The 23068-nt window shown below is 41.0% G+C and overlaps 1 pseudogene across 1 annotated transcript in view; it reads left to right on the top strand.

The window, feature by feature from the left end:
• Positions 1-4136: 4136 nt before the first annotated feature.
• The window catches only part of LOC147495511 (protein SEH1-like), a 69224-nt pseudogene continuing 50292 nt past the window's right edge, over positions 4137-23068 (top strand). Inside the window, exons 1-3 of the transcript XR_015197535.1 lie at positions 4137-4297; positions 8853-8964; positions 21983-22104. The product of XR_015197535.1 is annotated as a protein SEH1-like (transcript). The remainder of the gene's footprint in view (positions 4298-8852; positions 8965-21982; positions 22105-23068) is intronic.

The raw sequence follows: 23068 nt of genomic DNA, 5'->3' as shown, positions 1-23068 counted from the left end.
ACTGAGGAGTATACATATTTATAGACCAAACGATTAACAAGTACTTATCGATGATACAATCATCACGTACATATACATAACACGGAGATTATTATACTGTATGTCATGGCACTTAATCTTAATAATTAGTAAGGGTGACTTGCAAGCAGGTTTTGTGATATCTATATATATATATACTAGGTTGTAAGCCCGTGCATAAGCACCGGCTCTTTTGAAAATATTTAGATTTTTTTAAGAAAATTGGGACTACCGTTTTAGTCACTCTAACCTATTTTAATTTTTTAACAAATTATTTTTAATAAAATTTTAATTAAGTTTTAAAAACCCGTTTTTTCAATTGGGAGAGAGATTCTGTTTTAATAGGAGAAGGATTCCCGCTTTAATTAAAAGTGCTAGAATTTGCTTTAATAGAATAGTAATTCCTGTTATAATAGGAGAGAAATTTTCGTTGTAAAAAAAGATTTCCGTTTTTCAAATAGGAGAGAAATTTATGTTTTAATAGAAGATGACGTTGAATTTTAATAGAGCTCGAAAAATACCCCTTGTGGGAGCTTTAATATTAAGACTAACTTGTAGGCCTGTGCATATGCACCTGTTCTTTTGAAAATATCTAGATTTTTTAAAAAAAATTGGGACTACCGTTTTAGTCGCTAACCCGTTTTAATTTTTTAACAAATTGTTTTAAATTAAGTTTTAAGTAAGTTTTAAAAACCCATTTTTTCAATTGGGAGAGAGATTCTGTTTTAATAAGAGAATGATTCTTGTTTTAATTAGATACGCTAGATTTTCTCTTAATTTTCAATAGAGGAGGAATTTCCATTTTAATAGGAGAAGGATTCCCGCTTTAATTAGAAGTGTTATAATTTGTTTTAATAGGAGAAGAATTCCCGTTATAATGGGAGAGAAATTTCCGTTGTAAAAAAGAATTTTCGTTTTTCAAATAGGAAAGAAATTCCTGTTTTAATAAGAGATGACGTGGAATTTTAATAGAGCTCAAAAAATACCCCTTGTAGGAGCTTTAATATTAAGACTAGAATGTAGGCCCGTGCATACGCACTGGCTCTTTTGAAAACATGTTCAACAATCATAACTATATGCATATAAAAAATTTCTAACAAATCGTGATTCCCGTTTTAGTCGCTAACCTATTGTAATTTCATAACAATTCGTTGTAATTAAATTTTAAAAACCCGTTTTAATTTTCTAACAAATTGTTTTAATTAAGTTTTATAAACCCATTTTTTAACCCCGTTTTAATAGTTGACTTAATTTAGAAATATGATTTCCGTTTTAATAGGAGAATGATTTTAGTTTTAATTAGATATGCTATATTTTTCCTTTTCAATAGGGAAGAAATTCCCGTTTTAATAGGAAAAAAATTCTCATTTTAATTAGAAGTGTTAGATTTTCTTTTTTCTAATAGAGGAGGAATTTATGTTTTAATAAGAAATTGATTCCCGTTTTAATTAGAAGTGTCTAATAAATAAGAAAGGAATTTCCGTTTTAATAGAAGATGATGATGTGGAATTTTAATAGAGCTCGAAAAATATCCTTTGAGGAGCTTTAATATTAAGATATAGATATAGATATGTATTATATGCAATCAATGTTGGCAAGAAAAAATCAAGACACCTAACGGCTAACACAACCAACCGAGATTGCCACGTGTTCCTATTTTTGGATAAAATATTGTCATGTGGTTAAGAAAAAAATAAACATTCAAAATTGACCCGACAGAACACACATGGTTTGATGGTCACAATAATTTCTAAAGAAATAGGACAACAACCACGTTTTACCATGTTAAGTCTAATAATCGAGAGATGGAAGTAAATCTGATTATATGAAGATCTTTTGGAGGGTTGAGTTTGTGCGAAAAATAAAATAAAAACACTTTGTTAGTTCATTTAACAAATTTTGCTCTCGAGAATTTGAGTTGATGTCAACATTTTGGTCCATGAATGTACTTCCCATTTCACACTGAATACACTCATTTCGATGATGGCATCGAGAGATGCTATAATTTTCCAAAAACCCAATTTTTCTGAGATCCGATCCGATATTTTTCTAAATTTGGTAAAGATATTTATGTTCCAATAATTGAAATTTTGATATCTAAATGTTTTGAAAAATAATTGGATCGGAATTAGATGCGTTTTCAAAATTATTTCAGATTATTTTTCAAAATTTTAACATATGTTAGCTGTCAATTTCATATACGTACAGTTACATACTAAATCATAACCACAAACAAGTTACAGGCCAAATAAAAACCATAAAAAAGTAAAACCGTGTCTCTCTCACACCTTCAAAAAAGTAAGACATTCATTTTTATACGTGTCTCTCTCATATTATTTACTAACTAAATGCATTAACATGTTGAAAATGTTTGGTATATGAATGGGTTAAAATGTCTAAGATGTTTACTAAATTAATATATTACATGTTCAAAGTGATTGCTAAATTAATGTATTAACTGGGTAAAAATGGTTGCCGTAAAAAATAATCCGATTATAAGATTGAAATTTCCATTTTTCTTCCAAATTTTGCCGACTCCGAATTTTACGATTTTTTTTTCCAATTTTTTGAAATTTCCAAATTTGGAAAAAAATTTGTATATCCGAAAAACAATTAGATCATAATTGGAAAGGATATTGGCATATGAATTAAAAGAATAAAAATTTTAAAAATATATATATAAATTAAAAAATTATAAATTTTGGAAAAGATATTGCCATTCGAAACAAATTGGAAATTTTTCGGAAAGACCTTGATCTGATCCAAAGCATAGCTAGTAATACTCCGTTTTATACCCGTTTTAATGTTTTATACACGTTTTATATGTTTTTCTGAATAATACGAATAATAAGGTGAACATTTCAAACCTAAGGATTAATACTCGAATTCTATGATCCAGACTTATAATTGCTGAATAATAAGGTCCGTATTTTTTAAATGAAAAAAACACACTACAATTTAGGCAAAATATTACCTTCTGAACTTATAATGCAACACAATATGACCGAATTTTTTCGTATTATACCCATATAAAACACGAATTATATGTTTGGCATTTTTTTCGTATTTTTGGGCCGAATTTTTAGACGAATTTTTAGACGAATTAAAATCCGAATTTTTGCCATCCACAAATTTACTAGCTATAGCTATGATCCAAAGTCACCCTAAGGGCCTCAGGGTTTGTTATATCCCTAGAATTCAATTCTCACTCATATATTTAAGGATATGGGACCGGACATATAATGACGGGCAGTTGGGCATATTGAAAGGATTTACGGGACCGGACAAATAATGACGGGCAGTTGGGCATATTGAAAGGATTTATGGGACCGGACATCTAATGAGTAATGACGGGCAAGTTGGCATATTTAAGCATATACGGGACCACATATATAATGACGGGCAATTGGGCATGTTACCCAACTGTCAAAAAATGAAAACCGACCTACTCAAAACATTTTTTAAAATTTTCTTACCCCAACCCCTATGAAAAGTTTGTCACCCTCCAGTAAAAATATTTTCCCACACAACTAACTAATCTGTAAATTGGGCAGTTTAAGCGCATATTAATCGCGGCTTAATCCGTGCATAAGCGCTATGCGCCCCTCGACCGATCCGATCAAGAAAAAATTTAGAAGTCTGAGCGGGTGCCATAAAACGGGCGATTTCTTCCACTTAATCGGCGATTAATCGGAAAATCGGTATAATCAGAAAACGCCGATTAATAGGTTTACAGTTAGGTTTTTTTTTTTTTTTTTTTTTTTTTAAATTTAAGTCCACAAAAAAACCCAAAAAAGAAAAACCCACAAATCTATATATTGATAACGTTTCACTTCACCGAAGAAAAATAATCAAAACCGCAAAAAGTGAAAAACCACCAAAGAAATCTTTTAGGCCAGCTAGCACTCCACCACTCAGGCTTGTAGTTTTTTTTACTTTATTTTGTTTTAGGTTAACTGTGACATATGTATTATAGGTTAACTAAGACGATTAATTCCGATTAATCGCTATAAGCTCTTGGAGCGACTTGCTCTCGATTAGCGCTTAAACTGCACAACCTGTAAAAAGAGGCAAGGGAAAAGGGTTTATGAAAAACCCTCACTTCCAAACCAAAAAAAATGGAGAAGTCTCTGATAAATTTAGATAAAGGAACAAAGCGCCAAAGATGGCACTATTCAAGGGCGAGAGACTAGCAACGGGTTCAACAGATGGGTCTCTCTCCATTTTCGATTCCATTGACCCTAACTCCTCTTCTTTCTCCTGCACTTCCAAATCCAAGGTTTGTCCAATTTGTTTGTTTTGATCGAACTCTCTGTATTGTTTTATTGATTGAAGAATGTTCTCTACTGCTTATCTATTGAAGCAACTCACGTTCTCTACTGCTTATCTATTGAAGCAACTCACTTCCTATATATATAGCCTTACAAAATAAACTACTTGCTGCCCACGTTTTACACTTCTACTAATGTGGTAACAACAAACTAACTAGCCCTGAACAATAGGGTTATTCAAACCACTAATCCAACTAAGCCCTAAAGACTCGATCAAACAAAGACTAAATCAACTAACTACTTCAACATCCTCCCTTAATCTGAATGCCACCTGCATTTAGGTTATACCGAGATCAGTGCGGACCCCAACGGACTTCCTAACTTCACGAATACATCAAGCTTCATTGGCTTGGTCATTATGTCCATAATCTGTTCTTGAGTGTAACAAAAGACCGACCGAACTCCATCTTTGGTAAGCTAGCGAAGAAAATGAAATCGACATCTATATGCTTGCTTTGACCATGTAATCTGAGGATTCCTCAAAAGCTTAATGGCTAAACTGTTATCACAAAAGACTGTTGTCCCATCATTTTGAACAAGATTAAACCCCTTTAGAATCCTTCTCATCCAAATTGCTTGACAAGCACATGAAGCCAGAACAACGTAATTCAAATTTTCCAAGTGGACAAAGTGACTATTGGCCGTTTCTTCGATTTGCCAAGAAACCGCTACCGAATATTGCATGAATACATAACACGAAGTACTCTTTCTATCGTCTAAGTCTCCAGCGTAGTCACTATTTGTATAAGCAATCGGGTTCCTCATCTCCTCCCTTTTTATAAAATATCCCAAAATCAAAAGGTCCCTTTCAAATACCTCAACACCCCTTTTGGTTGCACGAAGATGAATCTCGTGGGACGATCCATATACTCGTAAGAAGACTCACCACAAACATGATGTTCGGTCAAGTAGCGATCAAATACATTAGGCGCCCCACTACTTGCTTGTAATGATGCTATCCACCCTTACTCCATTTTCATCTCTGTATGAGTTTGAAACCCGGAAATCGGATTATGAACTGAATTGCATTTATCCATATCAAACCTTTCCAACACCTCCTCGTGTATACTTCTTTTTGACACATAAAAATACCCTACGATCGTTGCATCACTTCTATACCAAGGAAATACCTCATCTTTCCAAGGTCTGTCATGTCGAACTCATGCATCATAGATCTTTTAAATTCAAAGAACATATGCTCATCATTTCCCGTAAAGATCAAATCATCAACATAGAGACAGACAATTAGCATTTTACCTCCTTCCTTCGCTTTAATGAACAAAGTATGTTCATAAGGGCACCGCTCGAAACCTTCTTTAGCAAAATATGACTCTATACAACTATACCAAGCACGTGGAGCTTGTTTTAGTCCGTATAAAGCTTTCTTCAACCTGTATACTTTTTGCTCATCAGCTTTCTTCTCATAACTAGGAGGTTGCTCGACAAAAACCTCTTCACTAAGTTCTCCATGGAGGAAAGCTGATTTCACGTCTAATTGATAAATCGTCCACCTTTTCTGAGCTGCAAGAGAAACCACCAATCGAACAGTATCCAAATGAGCTATAGGTGCAAAAACTTCAGTGTAATCCGCCCCATGTACTTGGGCGTATCCCTTTGCAACCAAACGAGCCTTGTACTTCTCCACCTCACCATTTTCATTAAGTTTCATCTTATACACCCATTTCACACCAACCTTCTTTGCCCGAGCAGGCAAATCCGTCAAATCCCATGTATTATTTCTCTCAATAGCCTTTATTTCATCATCCATTGTTGTCCTCTACTTCAAACTCTTCACATCATCCCCAAAAAGAACTGGATCATTATTGGAAGCAAACATGGCTAAGTATGCCAAGTCTTCTTCTTTTTCGGAGAGACCCTCTCCACTCACATAGTCCTTCATCTAGACAGGTTCCCTTCTTTCGCTTTCTTCACAAGATGAATGACTCTCACTCGAGCTTGATGAACTCCCTTCAGTTCCACTCATATCTGAACCACCACTTTCTTTCCTTGTACTATCATGTTGATCAGCTTCAGTAATGTCACCTCCATGAGGCACAACTGATTCGGTCTCATTGTCTCCCCATTCCAAATCAGCAATAATAGCCTTCTCGTGACCCATGTCTCAATCCTAGCTTTTGTTTTCTTCAAAGACAACATCTCTACTCACCATTATCTTTTGAGAAGTAGGATCATATAATCGATAAGCTTTTGATTCTTCACTGACTCCAGCAAGACGCACCTTATACTCTTATCATCAAGCTTGGTTATTTTGCAATCAGGAACATGAACATGTGATATACATCCAAATACTCGGAAGTGATCAACTGAGGGTTTAACGCCGCTCCAAGCTTCTTCCAGAGTTTTGTTTTTCACCGCAAGTGTTGGGCTTCTATTCAGAACATGAATCGTCCAATTAACAGCTTCTGGCCAAAATGTTTTTGGGATATGCTTTTCTGATAACATGCTTCGAACCATATTCATAATAGTCCGATTCTTCCGCTCCGCAACCTTGTTTTGTTGCAGGGTGTAAGCAGCAGTCAGTTGTCATCGTATACCATTCTCGTTACAGAATTCAGTGAACTCTCGTGAAGTAAACTCACCTCCACGATCAGTATGAAAACCTTTGATGCATGAACCAACCTCCTTTTCGACACGACTCTTATAATGTTTGAAAGTAATGAATGCTTCAGACGTCTCCACAAGAAAGTAAACCCATGTTTTCCGGTTGAAATCATCAATGAACGTGATTATGTACCTCTTTTTGCTATTAGAAATAGGATTAATGGGTCCACATATGTCAGCATGCACGAGTTGAAGAACATGAGTAGCTCTCCATGTAGTCTCCTTAGGGAATGGATCTCTTTGATGCTTCCCAACCAAGCAATCTTCACACACCTTCAACTGAGCTTCAAAACTAGGCAATCCTCTCACCATCATTTTCTGCTGAAGAACTTTTAGACCCTTGTAGCTTAGGTGTCCATATCTGCAATGCCAAAGCCTAGCTGTATCTTCTGTGGGAGTATGAAAGCACACCTGCTTCTTCGAATGGATCTGAGCAAACAGCTTAAACATTCGATTTGAAGACATTGTAGTCTCCATAATTAAGCCTCTTTCAGGATGGTATATCTTGCACGTTCCCTGTTGTATGAGAGTTGCAAGACCCTTCTCAGCTAATTGTCCAATGCTCAACAAATTGTTCTTCAATCCTGGAATATAGAATACTCTGGTGATAATTTGCATGAACCCATTCACCAGCATCCTGATGTTTCCCTTGCCCATCACGTCCATGCTTGAGTCATCTCCCAATTTTACCTTCTCTCTAAAGCAGTCATCAAAGTCTGAAAATAGCTCTTGCTTACCACACATGTGGTTGCTACATCCAGAGTCGAGAAACCACAATTCCTCTTTAATCAACACCTTGTTATCGACATATGCCATTAATAGCATATCTCCTCCTGCCTCTGTATAATTTGCTTGTCTTTCACCATTTGGGCACTCATACTGAAAGTGCCCAAGCTTGTGACAATTGTAACATTCAATGATGGATTTATCAAAACTGCGTCTGCCACCTCCTCTTCCTCGTCCACGAGTATTGACACGACCACGTCCTTGTCCTCCCGATGACTCTCCATATGTAACCTTCAGAGCTTGCTCCTCCACAATGTGAGCATTCATACGTTGCTCATGTACCAACATGCTACTTTGCAATTCATCTATGGAAAGCGCATCAAGATCGTTTGATTCCTCAATAGAACACACCACGTAGTCAAATTTTGGAGTCATAGATCTCAAAATCTTCTCAATGACTGCTATATCAGTCATCTTTCCACCAGTTTGTTTCATCTTGTTGACCACAGTCAGAGTACGAGCAAAGTACTTGTTCACAGACTCCCCTGCCCTCATGTTGAGAACCTCAAACTCCTTCTGGAGAGCATGTCGCTGTGCACGTTGCACTCGTGTTGTTCCTTGATACTTTTGCTTCAAGGAATCCCAAATACTTTTGGCTGAGTCCTTGTTCAAAATAGTCTCCAAGATTGATCGATCAATGGCCTGAAAAAGATAATTTTTCGCTTTCAAATCATTCAACTTTGCATCAGCAATCGTCTTCTTTTGAGCTTCAGTAGGTTGGGCTCCCTCTTCTTCGGTTAGAATCCCATGCTCAATTAGACCCCAATATTCCTTCGATCGAAGGAAATTCTCCATAAGCATACACCAATTATCATAGTACCCGTCGAACTTAGGAATGGAAGGTTGCACAAAGCCAACTGCTGTTGCCATCTCTTTGCTCCTCTTACGCTTTAGAAAGCTACTGCTTATCTATTGAAGCAACTCACTTGGCTATATATATAGCCTTAGAAAAGAAACTACTTCAACAATTTGCTTTTCTTTTTATAACTTGATTCTAATTTTGTGAAATTACTATGTAGGCCATATAAAGATGTTTCATTTGCATATTGTGTTGGTTGCACTTTGTTCATGTTGAGTTACACTAATTTTGAACAGGTAAGTGAAGCAGGTATTTTGAAAGTTGTTTGGGTTCCTCCAGAGTATGGTGATGCTGTTGCATGCATTTGCGCAGACGGAACTTTATTACTGTGGGAAGAAGTTGGAGAAGGTATTGTAATTCAACTCAATTTCAGGACATGGTTAACACTGTATATTTTATATTGTTAATGTAAGGGAGTAATATTCTCATTGAGGAATATTAAGCACGCATTAAGCATAAGCAGAGATCGTAACGAACTCATATCATTGACCTCCAAGATCGATTCGTAAGCAGCTCGCTTCATGTAGGTGGTACACTTCAGCTCGCTCCAGAATACCTCAAGTTGAATAGACAACCTCAAGCAGAACGCTTCGAGTGATGACACCATCCCTTATCCAGATGTAATCATCACTAGAGCCATACCTGTACTTCCAATCATCGTGATATATGAACTACTGCACCCACTCCCAATCATCACACAATTCATACCAAAACCAACCTAACACTCATTCTCAATCTCCACCCTACATATGTACATGTCAGCTCACGTGTCTCGTGGATCTACACCTCCCTATGTCTATAAATACCACCTATATGAACTACGTGAGACCTGATTATTCTCTCCCCCCAGAATCAAGAGAAGATACGTAGGCAGTTCGCTCAACAACGAACTCGGTCTGAACCAATTCCTAAATCCTTTCCCCTCCATCTCCTTATTTGTAAGGAACAAATAAAACACACCTTTACATTGGCGCCGTCTGTGGTCTCGATTTCTTGATAAACCACTTAATAACCCCCGAAACCAAAAAGACAACTTCTCAAGCCCACGAAGCATGACAAGCCTCGAAGCTCAAATCCAGAGTCTAGCAGGTCAGATAGGTATAATGAATGAGCACATTACCCTGCTCATGCAGGAGAATGTTGCTTTACGTGCGCAAGTAGACATGCAAAATCCACCAGGTGCTTTAGCAGAGGACGGCATCAACGAGGTTAACCAACAGATTAACGAACTGTCACAACGGATCGACCAAAGTGTAGTTAAGAAAGATGCCACCCAGATCGTTCAGAAAATGCTGAAGACATACCGAGCGTCCCCGTTCACTGCTGAGGTACTTAGTAGAGCCTCTCCTCCAGACTTCGTCCAACCACGATTTCTGATGTATGATGGCAGCACGTGTCCTGGTCAGCACGTAGCTCGCTATATTCAAAGCCTTGCACTCTACAGTGCACCGGAGTTTGATCATCTTCATTGTCGTTTGTTTCCCGCCAGTCTCAAAGATGGCGCACTCGACTGGTTCTTTTCACTCTAGCTAGACTCGATCAAGACCTTCGAACAACTCACCGATCTCTTTGCTAGTCAGTACGTCCACAACAGACGTAAGAAAGCTGATCTCGATTCACTCTTCCAGCTATCATTTGGCAAAGATGAAACCATTCGCCAGTTCCTAGGTCAGTTCAAAGCTGAACTGTTATGCATGGAGAGTAGTCTTAAAGAATCCTTTGCCATACTAGCATTCTCTAATGCCTGTCGAGTGCGCAACACAGACCTCTTCAGATCGCTGATGAAAGAGCGTCCTGAAACGCTGTCCGAGCTATATGCTCGAGTAGACAAGTACATTAAGTTACAAGAAGGCCTGAAGCGTCATGGCCTAACAGAAGAACATGAAGTAGTAGCGATCTCCGCCGACGTCCCACCTACCAAAAAGCGGTCCCGACCGCAGGAACAGAAGCCGGGGAACAGAACAAACAACAACCAGAAGTTTGCTGTCCTCACACGATCTCCCAGTTACATACTGGACAAGATCAAGCGAGCTGCATACTACCAACCTGATGTACGGTAACCAGCAAATCGACCTAACAAACCTTACTGTGCTTTCCACTTAGAAAAATGTCACGAGATTGATGCATGCTGGGGGATAAAGCATTACCTTCAGGACCTCGTCGAAGCCGGACATATCAAGAACTACACCAACATCACCGACGGCGATCTTTTCCATAAACTTATGGCTCGTAGGATGCATAGTAGAACTCCACCCCGCCATGATCGCCACAATGTTCCAGCTCGCTCCCGCAGCAGAGGACGTCCCAGAGACCGTTCTCGCCATGAGCGACGTCAGCACTCGTCAGATCGTGACAATGATAGAACCATTCATATGATCACGTTTCCAAATGATTCAGTAACATCTTCCAGATAGAAAAGAAGGCGTGTTGGCGCCCTTCAAGAAGTTTACCATTTCTCTTCCTAGGCCGCACCTGCTCCACGCAGTTCTGGTCGCAGCTCAAGTGACATCACTTTTACAGAGGTCGACCTCAACAAGGTTTGCCTCCCGCACAATGACGCACTCATAGTCCATGTCAAAATTAGTGATTGGACAGTCAAGCGTGTTCTAATTGACCCTGGTAGTTCGTGCGACATTTTATTCTACCATACCATCCAGGAGATGAACTTGCCCAAGTCAGTCTTCATAGATCCGATCGCCCCTCTTTACGGGTTCAATGGCTCCAGAGCCGACCCAATTGGTGATATCATACTCCCAGTTTCTGTGGGATCATGAGAAGATAAAGTCGTCCTACAACGCCATCCTAGGACGGCGTTGGATTCATCAAATGCAAGCTATACCGTCAACATTGCATCAAGTTCTCCACTTTCCAGGCCCTAAGGGCATGATGGAGCTTCGCGGCAATCAACTCGAGGCTTATCATTGTAACCAAATCCTCTCAACAAATAAGACAGTCGATCCACCTATCAGCACAAGGAACGAGCCTACCAGCTACACAATGGCCAAAGACTTGATCATCGAGGTCAGAGCCAAAGCTCCAAAATAGAATGCTGGGGGCTCCATCAAGAAGGCCTATTCGTCTGTTCAGACCCCAGAAGTCACTCAAGCCGTTATGGCTCCACCAGTCAGGACACCAGAGGTCGCTCCGTCATTTGTTGCTCCACTCGTCAAGACTCCAGAGGTCGCCCCGTCATGTGTCACACAACCAACACTGATTCCAGAGATCACTCCAGCCCCTGTTGTCATGACCACAGAGGCCACATCAGCCCCTGTTGTCGTAACCACAGAGGTCGCTCCAACTCCTGCTGCTAACTCCACTCCCCCTCAGGTCGACAAAGCATCTCCAGAGATCAATCCACTTGAGGACGCATCATCGTCAAAATCAGCACCCCCACCTGCAGAAAAAGAGCTAGTGAACTTAGGAACAGAAGACGACCCCAAATTCGTTTATGTAGGGGCTAACCTTGACCCTACACTCAAGGCCCAACTTGTAAACTTTTTATCCATGAATAAAGATGTTTTCGCTTGGTCGTACGTCGATGTGCCCGGAATAGATCCTAATGTTGCATGTCACAGAATAAATGTAAACCCTAATGCTAGACCAATTCGGCAACGACCTCGATGACTATCATTGCGATTTCAGAAAGCCATCAATGATGAGGTCGACAAACTCAAGCAAGTCTGTTTCATCAGAAAAATAGACTATCCAGACTGGATCGCTAACATCGTAGCGGTTCCAAAGAAGAACAACACAGTTCGCCTCTGCGTCAACTTCACGAATGTCAATCAAGAAACACCAAAGGATAGCTTCCCTTTACCTCGCATTGACCGACTTGTGGATCAGACCTGTGGCCACGAGCTCCTCTCCTTCATGGATGCATATAGTGGGTACAACCAAATTCCACTCGCTAAAGAAGATCAAGAGAAAATATCATTCATCACCGAGCAAGGAATATATTGTTACAACGTTCTCCCGTTTGGCCTTAAGAACGCTGGAGCAACTTATTAGTGGCTCGTTACTGACATGTTCCAGGACATATTGGGTGACACCATGGAAGTCTACATAGACGACATGGTCGTCAAAAGTAAGAAAGCAGAAGACCACCTCACTCATCTCGAACAAGCGTTCTCCAGGTTAAGCCGAACTCGAATGAAGCTAAATCCATAAAAGTGCCTTTTTGGAGCGTCCTCCCGGAAGTTCCTTGGGTACCAAGTATCACAGCGTAGGATCGAGGCTAACCCAGACCAAATCCGAGCGTTCTTAGATATGCCCGACCCTCAGACAAAGAAGCAAATACAGAAGCTGTCAGGAATGGTGGCAGCACTCAACCGATTCATCTCAAGGGCGTCAGACAAATGCCGACCATTTCTATAACTTCTTAAAAAAGGTGAGCAGTTCTCGTGGAACGACCAGTGTCACCAAGCGTTCTCCATCCTCAAAGAATATCTAACAACACCTCCCGTCCTAGCGAAGCCAACTGATGGGGAAACGCTGGGGCTTTATCTCGTAATATCATACTTTGCTATCAGTTCGGTTCTCTTTAAAGAAGACAACAACTCGGAGAAACCGATCTACTTTACAAGTAAGACGCTAACACCAGCTGAAAAGAACTACTCTTACATTGAAAGAGCGGTACTTGCATTGTTATATTCTGCAAGGAAGTTCAGGCCATATACTTTCAAGCGCATCCAATCAAAGTACTCACCGACCTTCCATTGAAGAAAATCCTTCATAGGGAGAACAAGACAACTCACATGGCAGTATGGGCCGAAGAGCTCGGAGAACACCACATGGAGTTCGTCCTTCGAACCTCTCAGAAAGGTCAAGTCATTGCAGATTTCCTAGCAGATTTCCCTGTCGATGACCCAAATTGGGAACCAGAAACAGAGATCGCCTCCACAAAGGAAAGTATCAAGTCGATCTGGTCTCTCTTCATCGATGGTTCCAGTAACCCCAGAGGAAGTGGAATCGGAGTCATCTTAGTATCCCCAGATAGAGCTATGGTAGAGAAATCAGTTCACATTGACTTCGCGACCTCCAACAATGAAGATGAATACGAAGCATTAATCATGGGACTTAGAATGGCGCTCCAGCTCGGTGTACAAGAACTCCAGGTCTTTAGTGACTCGCAACTGGTTGTTCGCCAGATTGCAAAAGAGTACACTACCCACGAAGGTAACCTTTCTAAATACCTCCAAGTCGTTTATCAACTACTGCCTTCTTTTAAGAAAGCCACCATACACCACTTTTTGCGTGACAAGAACCATCACGCAGACAGTTTAGCTTACTTGGCTACTCAAACACCGAACTGCGCCCCTAGACAGTTACTCATTGAGGTTGTTGACCGACCTGCTTACCAAGTGGAGCACGTCTTAGAAATCAACGACCTGTGCCCACTCTCTGATAATCAGATGAGTCAAACATGGATGCATCCCATCATAGAATACATCCAACACGGCACACTCCCAGAAGAGCGTACCAAAGCCAAACAAATCCCATATCAGACATGCCGTTACTGCTTGATCAATAACAAGTTATTTAGAAAATCCGTTGGCGGACCTCACTTGAGGTGCATAAGCCCAGAACAAGGTAAATTGATTTTTGCTGAGATTCATGAGTGAGAGTGTGGAAGCCATGCTGGAGGTCGCTCTTTGGCCCATAAAGTGATCTCCCAAGGATACTTTTGGCCTCGCATGCAGATTGATGCCAAAGCATATGTCCTCAAGTGCATTAAATGCCAAACATTTGGCCACAACATCATCCAACCAGCTCGCGAATTGATCAACATTGCGAGCCCATGTCCATTTCACATGTGGGACATGGACATCATGGGACCGTTCATCTCACAGAAAAGCACCGGTTTCCGCTTCGTCTTAGCTGCAATCGATTATTTCACTAAGTGGGTCGAAGCAATTCCTTTAGCACATGTCAAAAACTTCATCTGGACTCACATCATCACCAGATTTGGTTTGCCACACACGCTGGTGATAGATAATGGCTCTCAGTTCAAGGGCAAAACAGTCAAAGAGTTTCTAGCCAAGTAGAAGATCATTCATGCATTTTCCACTCCCCAGTACGCCCAAAGCAATGGTCAAGCAGAGGCCAGCAACAAAGCAATCTTAGAAAATTTGAAGAAAAAGATTGAAAAGAACAAGAGCCAATGGCCAAATTAGTTAGAGAAAATTCTGTGGGCTCACCACACCACAGCTCGCTCCAGTACAGGCGAGTCACCATTCTTCTTATGATATGGCACGGAAGTCGTGATTCCCACCAAACTGACAGTCACTATGACTCGATCCGAACTTCGTCGAGTCAGGACACAGCGACTCCGTCCTAACTCGAGAGGTCGACTTGCTGGAAGAACGCCGCGACCTAGCAGCCATCAGAGTGGCATCTTATCAACAAACTCTGAAGAGGTCCTATAACAAGCGAGTACATCCTCGATCTTTTCAACCAGGTGATCTAGTTCTGAAAAAGACTCAAGATGACTCCAAGCTAGTACCAACATGGGAAGGACCGTACATAGTGGAGCGATTTGTAGGCAATGGAGCGTATTGGATCAAAACCCAGGAGGGGAAACCACTGCCACGCCCTTGGAATACTTATTTGTTAAAGAAATTCTTTCAATAAAAATACATTGTTACAATTCCATGTTTTTACTTACTGAAAATTCTGGTATACCTTACTTATGTGTGTTACTATAATCTACTCCGTTCAATTTCATCACCAAGTCACGCAACTCGCACTAAAAGCACCACCAGTATACGCGCACTGTCAACACTTTCTGAAGTTTCAATGCTCTCAGTGAGCAATACGCTTTCATAAGCTAACACGCTCTCCGCGAGCAACACGCTCTCTTGAGCTTACAGGCTCCATAGCATCTCCGAGTCTCACTAGTTAAGGACCTATATTTCTAGGATCAACTCAGTGAGAATGCTCTCAATGAGCAATACGCTTTCATAAGCTAAGACGCTCTCTTGAGCTTACAGGCTCCATAGCCTCTCCGAGTCTCACTAGTTGAGGACCTATATTTCTAGAATCAACTCAGTGAGAACGCTCTCAGTGAACAATACGCTTTCATAAGCTAACACGCTCTCCATGAGCAGAACATTCCCTGGAGCTCATAGGCTCCCTAGCCTCTCCAGTCTTCACAATTTGAAGACCTATCTCTATAGAATCAACTCCGCACAAACAGTCTCTATGAGCAAAACGCTTCCTTAAGCTAAACCTCAGACTTCTTAGCTATTATGCGCCATAAGCATTATCAAGAGAACATTAGCTACAAGCAATCAAGCATAAGCAATAACATGTATTCCATAAACATGCATTAATAGAACTGCTGGAATAAACTCAGGACACCAGTTCGCAAATCTACTGATCTGCTGGGACTACCCAGGAAATCCAGATCGGTACCAATACAATTTTCACAAACATCGAATTGCCACTCGCATGGACACCAGTTCGTTCTGTATCTATAACAAAAAGGCGAACTGCTCAGACAAAGCTGAGAAACCAGTTCTACTGTTTAACTCTCTTAAAGAGAGAAGAACTAACAAAACATCCACAAAAGTATTCAACACTTACAAGCATACAAATCTAGCAATCATATTCCAGGGTCCGCCACAACATGTTTATCCTTAGGAGCAGCACTGGTCGACGGAGTATGCCTTGCATCCCTGAGTACGACACGCATCCTCATATCCGAAGCTCCACGATCACACGTCTCACTCAGCTACAAATATTTCACGTTCAGCTCGGCACACGCCACGTCTTACGCATCTTGTGCCTTACGAGCAACCCCCTGATAACGCTTGGCGTACTCCGTCACTTTAGCCAGTTTAACTTGCAAGTGCTTCATCGAGGTAATCAACACCAATCTCTCCTCAGCAGCATCACGGTACCTTTTTGTCATCGCTTGCAGTTTCTTCTTCTCAGCTCCCAACTCAGCTCGCATGCAGCCCAGCTTGGCTCTAACTCTTTCATCGTTATTAGCATGTTTAACAGTATTTTTCAGCTTATCATACCCCGCAAGAAACAGAAGTCAAGTACCAGGATTAGATACGGCCATTCAATGAAAAGGAAACATAGCAGAAAAAGAGCTTACCAAACAACAAGCCAAATCCATGATCTCTAGCAACGACCCCATATCAGCGTCCTCCACCTCTGCTTTGTCACCATCCATAACTATCCCCCTCAGCAGACTGTTCGCTATAGGTGCCGAGTGAAAGCCACAATCCAAACGCTTGATGACGCGTTTTTTCCCTGTCTTCCCAACATAAAAGAACTCACTCCCCACGTCATCAACACATTGAGAAGAATGGTCACCAGTGGCATCTTGGCCTGTGTCGCCGTTCGCTGACCTCAGTCCGTCGGTCAGCCTCCTTGACGGGGAGACTGAACACAATGCCCCAATTGGCGAACGCGCTCCTTTAGGTTGTTTGGTGCTCTGGACCTCTAGCGCAACAGCCTTCCTTTTGCCATGGTCACCATGGTGATGGGGGTGGAACTCCATCTCTTCCATCAAAAGGGGGGAGATTTCCCTCAAACTCCCCTCACCCTTAGTATATCTATGACACCTGGCCATAATGAAGTCTACAAACGAGGCTAACATTAAGCGTGTTAGCAACCAAGACATAGTTTTTCTGTTCAAAAGGAATAACCAAATACTGAAGAAAACATACCTGAGTGCGTAGGAAACAAAATGGCGCACAACAGTTTGGAGAAGAATGGTTGCTTCAAGAAGAAGAGCAGATGCCTTTGGTCTTCTATGAACAGTTCTACTTATTCTCAAACAACATATCTTCCCTAAGCATGCCATAATTACATTGAGATGCTAAACGTCAGGCCACCTAGCAGCCATCATTTCACTTCTCCAACCGCTCATATTCCAACACGTTTCACGCACGTGCAGAAGTGCTTCAACTCTCCAAAATGAAGAGCACGACATACATCCTACTATCTACGCAGTTCGTACAGAGTCACTAGTTCTCGTTAAATGCGACCTACAACTCTAAGGATAAATAAAGGACAGGACGCTCACTCAGGACCATAAGTTACTTAACCTCACCCGCTCTTATAAAGAGTTGCCTACGCCACCAAACAAAGACAACAATATCAAGACTCACATTCAATCATGTGGGAGATAAATAGAACGGAGAAGCAAATAACAAACATGGCATATAAGCAAAAAGATGAGCTGGTCGGACAAAACCCACACCACAGCTCGCATCTTAGCCGAGCTGCTGAGTCTACTCAGGAAACCCAGCTCGGCTAACCACCATTCATCATCACATTGGCACCCTAGACCAATACGGGGCACCAGGTCATTTAGTGTGTTGACATATATAAACAAGAAAAGCGAACTGCCCAGGTTACCCTGGGAAACTAGCTCTATTGTATCACAACTTACACACATCAGAACCAAATAATACCCTCACAACTTTCCAATTCCAGGAATACCAGAAACATTTTCAGCAGCTAAGGGATCTACTTCAACCTCCGCATCACCACCTTCCACCACAATTGAGAGACCATCTGCACCCACGTTCACACACACGTCTGACGCAATATCTTCAGTTCGGGATTCAACAACCTCTTGAGCAGGTACCACCGAAGAAGGAGGAGCCTCACATGCATCTCTCAGTACAGTTACTGTTGATGTACTGGGAGCCCCGTGTTCATGCTCCTCTCTGTAAGCTTTATAATCTGCTTCTAGCTCGAGGAAGTCCGCGTGCATTTAACGCGTCATATTGCTTGGTAGCATCGAGTAACGCCCTAGCGATTGCTTTCAAAGATAGCGAGTCAGCCTCACAATTTCTGCATCTGATGCAGCAAGTCTCTCCTCCACAGCATGCAATTTTATCTTGGCATCCGCCGCCTCAGTATCCTTCAGCATCTTCGCCAAACTAAGAGCCTGATGCGCTTTCTTCAAATCCTCAAGCTCCTTGTGTTCCATGCCAGATGCGTCCTGAACATTCTTCAGCTCGTCTTTCAACTTCATCATAGTTTCTCTATCCGATTCAGCGAACTGGGCGATCTCCTTCAGCTTTTGGTACCCGCTCACAAGCTGCATTAACACACATGCAACAGCAAACAATTCACAACATTATCATAACAGAACAACCAAACCAAGTTTATCGAATCCCACTTACCAAACACTACGCTATGTCTATTCGCCTCAGGTTATCAGCAAGCCCCTTGGCATCAAGTTCCTTGCGGTTTCCATCCAAAGCAATGTGCTCAAGCAGACTCGCTGAAACCTTACTCGACCTGAAGTTGCAGTCAGTTCGCTTCACAGTCCGTTGTACCCCCTGATCATCCAAATACACCACTTGGGACTCCAACTCTTCACTAACCACAACAGATTTCCCACTCACCTTGCTAGGACCCTTCAACTTCGCTAGCGGGTTGGGAACTTGGGGCACTGCCGGCGGACTCTGAGCGACCCCAAAGTTCTCCAGGTCCATGAGTGCTGCAAGCCTTGACCTGGAACTGCGCGGGGCCTTACTACTAGCTCGTTCCCCACCAGACACGCTCCACGCACCGGAGCTATCCCCAAGCACATGCCTCGCAGCCTTGATAGCCTTGGCAGCGTCCTACTCAAGCGCATCAGCCTTCCTCTTCAACGAGCTGCTCCGATCGCGAGGCTTGAAGACTACCTCCACCAGCTCCATAGGCGAACCACTAGACTCACCTACCCCAGATGCACCAGCACCTCCAGAAGATCGCTTAGGACCAGTGCGACCTCGATTCCTATTCTCCCTCGTAATCAGATCGCTCTGTCGTTTCTCCATCACTTTTTCACTAGCTTGACCCCGAGCCCTTTTCTTTTGATCTCTCATTTTCTCCCTGATCACTGGACCTCCTTTTTCCACAAAGAAATGAGCTACTTCAGGAGTTTCGCTCGCTTCTGGGCCCTAGTCAACCTTGCGAACCTCTCTATCTCCTTCTGGTTAGTTCGTGTCTTTACAGTGAACTCTGCAAGTAGAACAAAAACACGAGTCAGTTAAAATAACAATAACTCAACCATCAAAACAACATGAGCAAGACACTCCCACCCACTGGAGATATTGCAAATCCTAGTTTGCAACCTACATCCTCTAGCACAGTAGTTTCCAACTAACAGCAATGACCTCTTTTTTCAAGCCTCGTTGCTTACACCATCCATCACGCTAGAACGCTTCGTCAAAGTTTGAAAGGCTAAAATTGAAATTACGAGATCGCTTTATAACGAAGTGCTCAGTAATATCAGATACCCCTATGTGGTATTCACCACTAGCATTCAGTAGATCGAACACTTTGAACAGCCGCCAAGTGTTACCAACAAACTAACAAAAGGATTTCCAACAGTGAGCTAAAAAGTCACAAACTAACTTCGAGAACGGTATTCGCATACCAGCTCTCAGCTGCCCCTCACAAATTATTATCCTACCGTTTGGAGGGTTGTATTCCTCACTCCACACATTTTCGCTCAGCCCAGGCTCGTATATCTCCAGGCTGTCTACCTCTATCCCATAAGCTGCCCTCAGTTCGGGGAATGTACTCACTGCAAGTCGATCCACTGTCCTAGGGGGCAACCCACTCGAGGACGATCCCTCATCACGACCCGAAGTGCTAACTACAGCACCCACAGAGCCAGATCGGGTCATACCTTCATCTTTCCTAACTTCACCCTCATCATACTCAGAACGACTTCCAAAACCCACCGACTCTTCATTATCTTCCTCATATTCACCACAACTTAAAGATATTTCTTGAACCTCTTCCGATCGCGTATCGTCAGAGTCAGACATTTTTGGGTTTTCTTCTTATCAAATACCCAAACCTAAACAACAAAACCTGGCACCGACCTACCTAGTAGACACACAACACTTGCCAAGCAGAAAGAAAATTGAAAATGGAAAAGCAGCGGCAACGAAAGCACTCACCTGAGAAACCCTAGCCTGCGGTTTTGCTGAAGAAGAAAACAGAAAATAGCTTTTCAGTTCTCCCAAATTTGATTTTGTGCAACTGCCCGTTCAGTTCCTAAGGCGTTATTATTACAACCTACTCCCTAGCCTGCATACGTGTCTCAAGGCCCTGTCTTTTCGAGATTCCGGAAAATGCGGCAACACGTTTCCTCACCAACGACTGTGATTCTGTCACGTGCCAACCACGTGCCCACTTTCACCTCACATCAAGTCGTCATACAACACGAATCAACCCTTATGGTACGACAGTCAGTTCCGTTCACACCAGCCCGCTCCTCCACTCATGCTCAACACGTACCACCGTTTTCTCTCAGCAGATCGCTTCAATGTACAACACAATATACTGAGAGGGGGCTGTGTAAGGGAGTAATATTCTCATTGAGGAATATTAAGCACACATTAAGCATAAGCAGAGATCGTAACGAACTCATATCATTGACCTCCAAGATCGATTCGTAAGCAGCTCGCTTCATGTAGGTAGTACACTTCAGCTCGCTCCATAATACCTCAAGTCGAATAGACGACCTCAAGCAGAATGCTTCGAGTGATGACACCATCCCTTATCCAGATGTAATCATCACCAGAGCATACATGTACTTCCAATCACCGTGATATATGAACTACTGCACCCACTCCCAATCATCACACAATTCCTACCAAAACCAACCTAACACTCATTCTCAATCTCCACCCTACATATGTACATGTCAGTGCACGTGTCTCGTGGATCTACACCTCCCTATGTCTATAAATACCACCTATATGAACTACGTGAGGCCTGATTCTTCTCTCCCCCCAGAATCAAGAGAAGATACATAGGCAGTTCGCTCAACAACGAACTCGGTCTGAACCAATTCCCAAATCCTTTCCCCTCCATCTCCTTATTTGTAAGGAACAAATAAAACACACCTTTACAGTTAAGATACAGTATTGTCATGAATCTGATAATACTCACAATTATAGTAATGATGCTGCTGTTGAGATTGTGAATACAACGTTAAGTATCCTGAACATTTGCTTAAAACTAGGAATCCACTCTAGAGTTGTTGATGCAAATTAAAGTCCGCTTTTGTGCATAAACTTCGTACTCTTTTTAATGTTTTAGGTCGCCCGGATAAAAACATCGGATTACTTTGTGTGCTCTATCGAACACAATGGGAAGGGTGCGAGGTGAGGTGAGCATATGAGTTATCAAGTAGCATAATATCACTGCAAAAGATCAGACAAAAAGGTAATGTTGGCTTTTTATTCTTGTTTTTCTCCTCTCTATAATCTGCTTACCCTGTAGAATTGTATAAGTGGAACCTAGTGTTCTATTTAATTACAGTAATAAGTTTACGCTGCTCGAATATGGGGAATTACTATAAAAAGGCACTCATGATGTTATTATTTTGTAGATTCTCAATCAATCAAATGGATTAAGTGCAAACACTTTGAGAACAACGAATTTAAGGCTTTGGATCTTCAATTTGGAGCTTATTTTACAAGTTTGAAATTGTCTTTTACAAGTTTGAAATTGGTGAGTACAAGCACTGAAAATTCTGTAGGTTCCTTCAATATTATTCACTAGGAACTGCTGAAAGACTTTGCTGCCAATTGGTAATGAGACAACATATTAAATGGGCCCCTTTTAGGCCAAAGACATTATCCTGCTTTGATACAATTCCTTAGATATATATTATAGTTATACCCTCTTGGCTCTATTTTTCAAGGCTTTACAGAGTTTCCAACTTTTTCTAAACTCTAATACTAATTACGGAAAAAAAAAATCCAAATCTTTAGATATATATTATAGTTATACTCTCACCAATCTATTTTTTGGAGCACTCTAGAGACTCTAATTTTTTCTAAACTCTATTACTAATTATAAAAAAGTATGATATAAACAAATAAACAATATCATCTAGAGTTTCCCAGAATGTCAAACTTTTTCTAAAACATATAGCTAATTACGGAAAAAAAAAACTAGATTGCAAAAAATAATATTTTCAACCAAAAACGATTTTCCTAAAATCCTTACGCTACAAAGAATAGTTTCCACACTAATCTCACACGAAGTTTAAGATAACAAAGTTTCTTTCTAGAAAATGATAATGAAACAATGAAAGAACAAAGGAAAAAAATGAATTGAGTTGCTTGAACATTTACTTTATGCATTTGTTAACCACACATGCAACTGAAAAAAAGGAAAAAAAAAATAAACTAATCATAAAATAAGTAATAGTGTACACCAAAAACAAATAAAATTGTATTGTATGCAATATATATATGGGCATAACAAATAAAGTTGAATCAATTTGAGGTGTAAAATTTAGTCATACTTAAGGATTTCAAAAACCACATGTCACAATAATTACGATATATTCTAATTAAATTTATGAATTTTATAATTTCCAATTTTAGTGGAATAACGAGATTCAGTTAAAACGGACGTTGGCTTAAATAAATTATATAACTATTGATTTAGTTAAAATAGACGTTGG

The sequence above is a fragment of the Coptis chinensis genome, chromosome 6, assembly GCF_015680905.1.
Source record: "Coptis chinensis isolate HL-2020 chromosome 6, ASM1568090v1, whole genome shotgun sequence".
NCBI classification, from domain to species: domain Eukaryota; kingdom Viridiplantae; phylum Streptophyta; class Magnoliopsida; order Ranunculales; family Ranunculaceae; genus Coptis; species Coptis chinensis.
The sequence above is the reverse complement of the archived record's forward strand: the minus strand, read 5'-3'. Positions and strand labels throughout refer to the sequence as shown.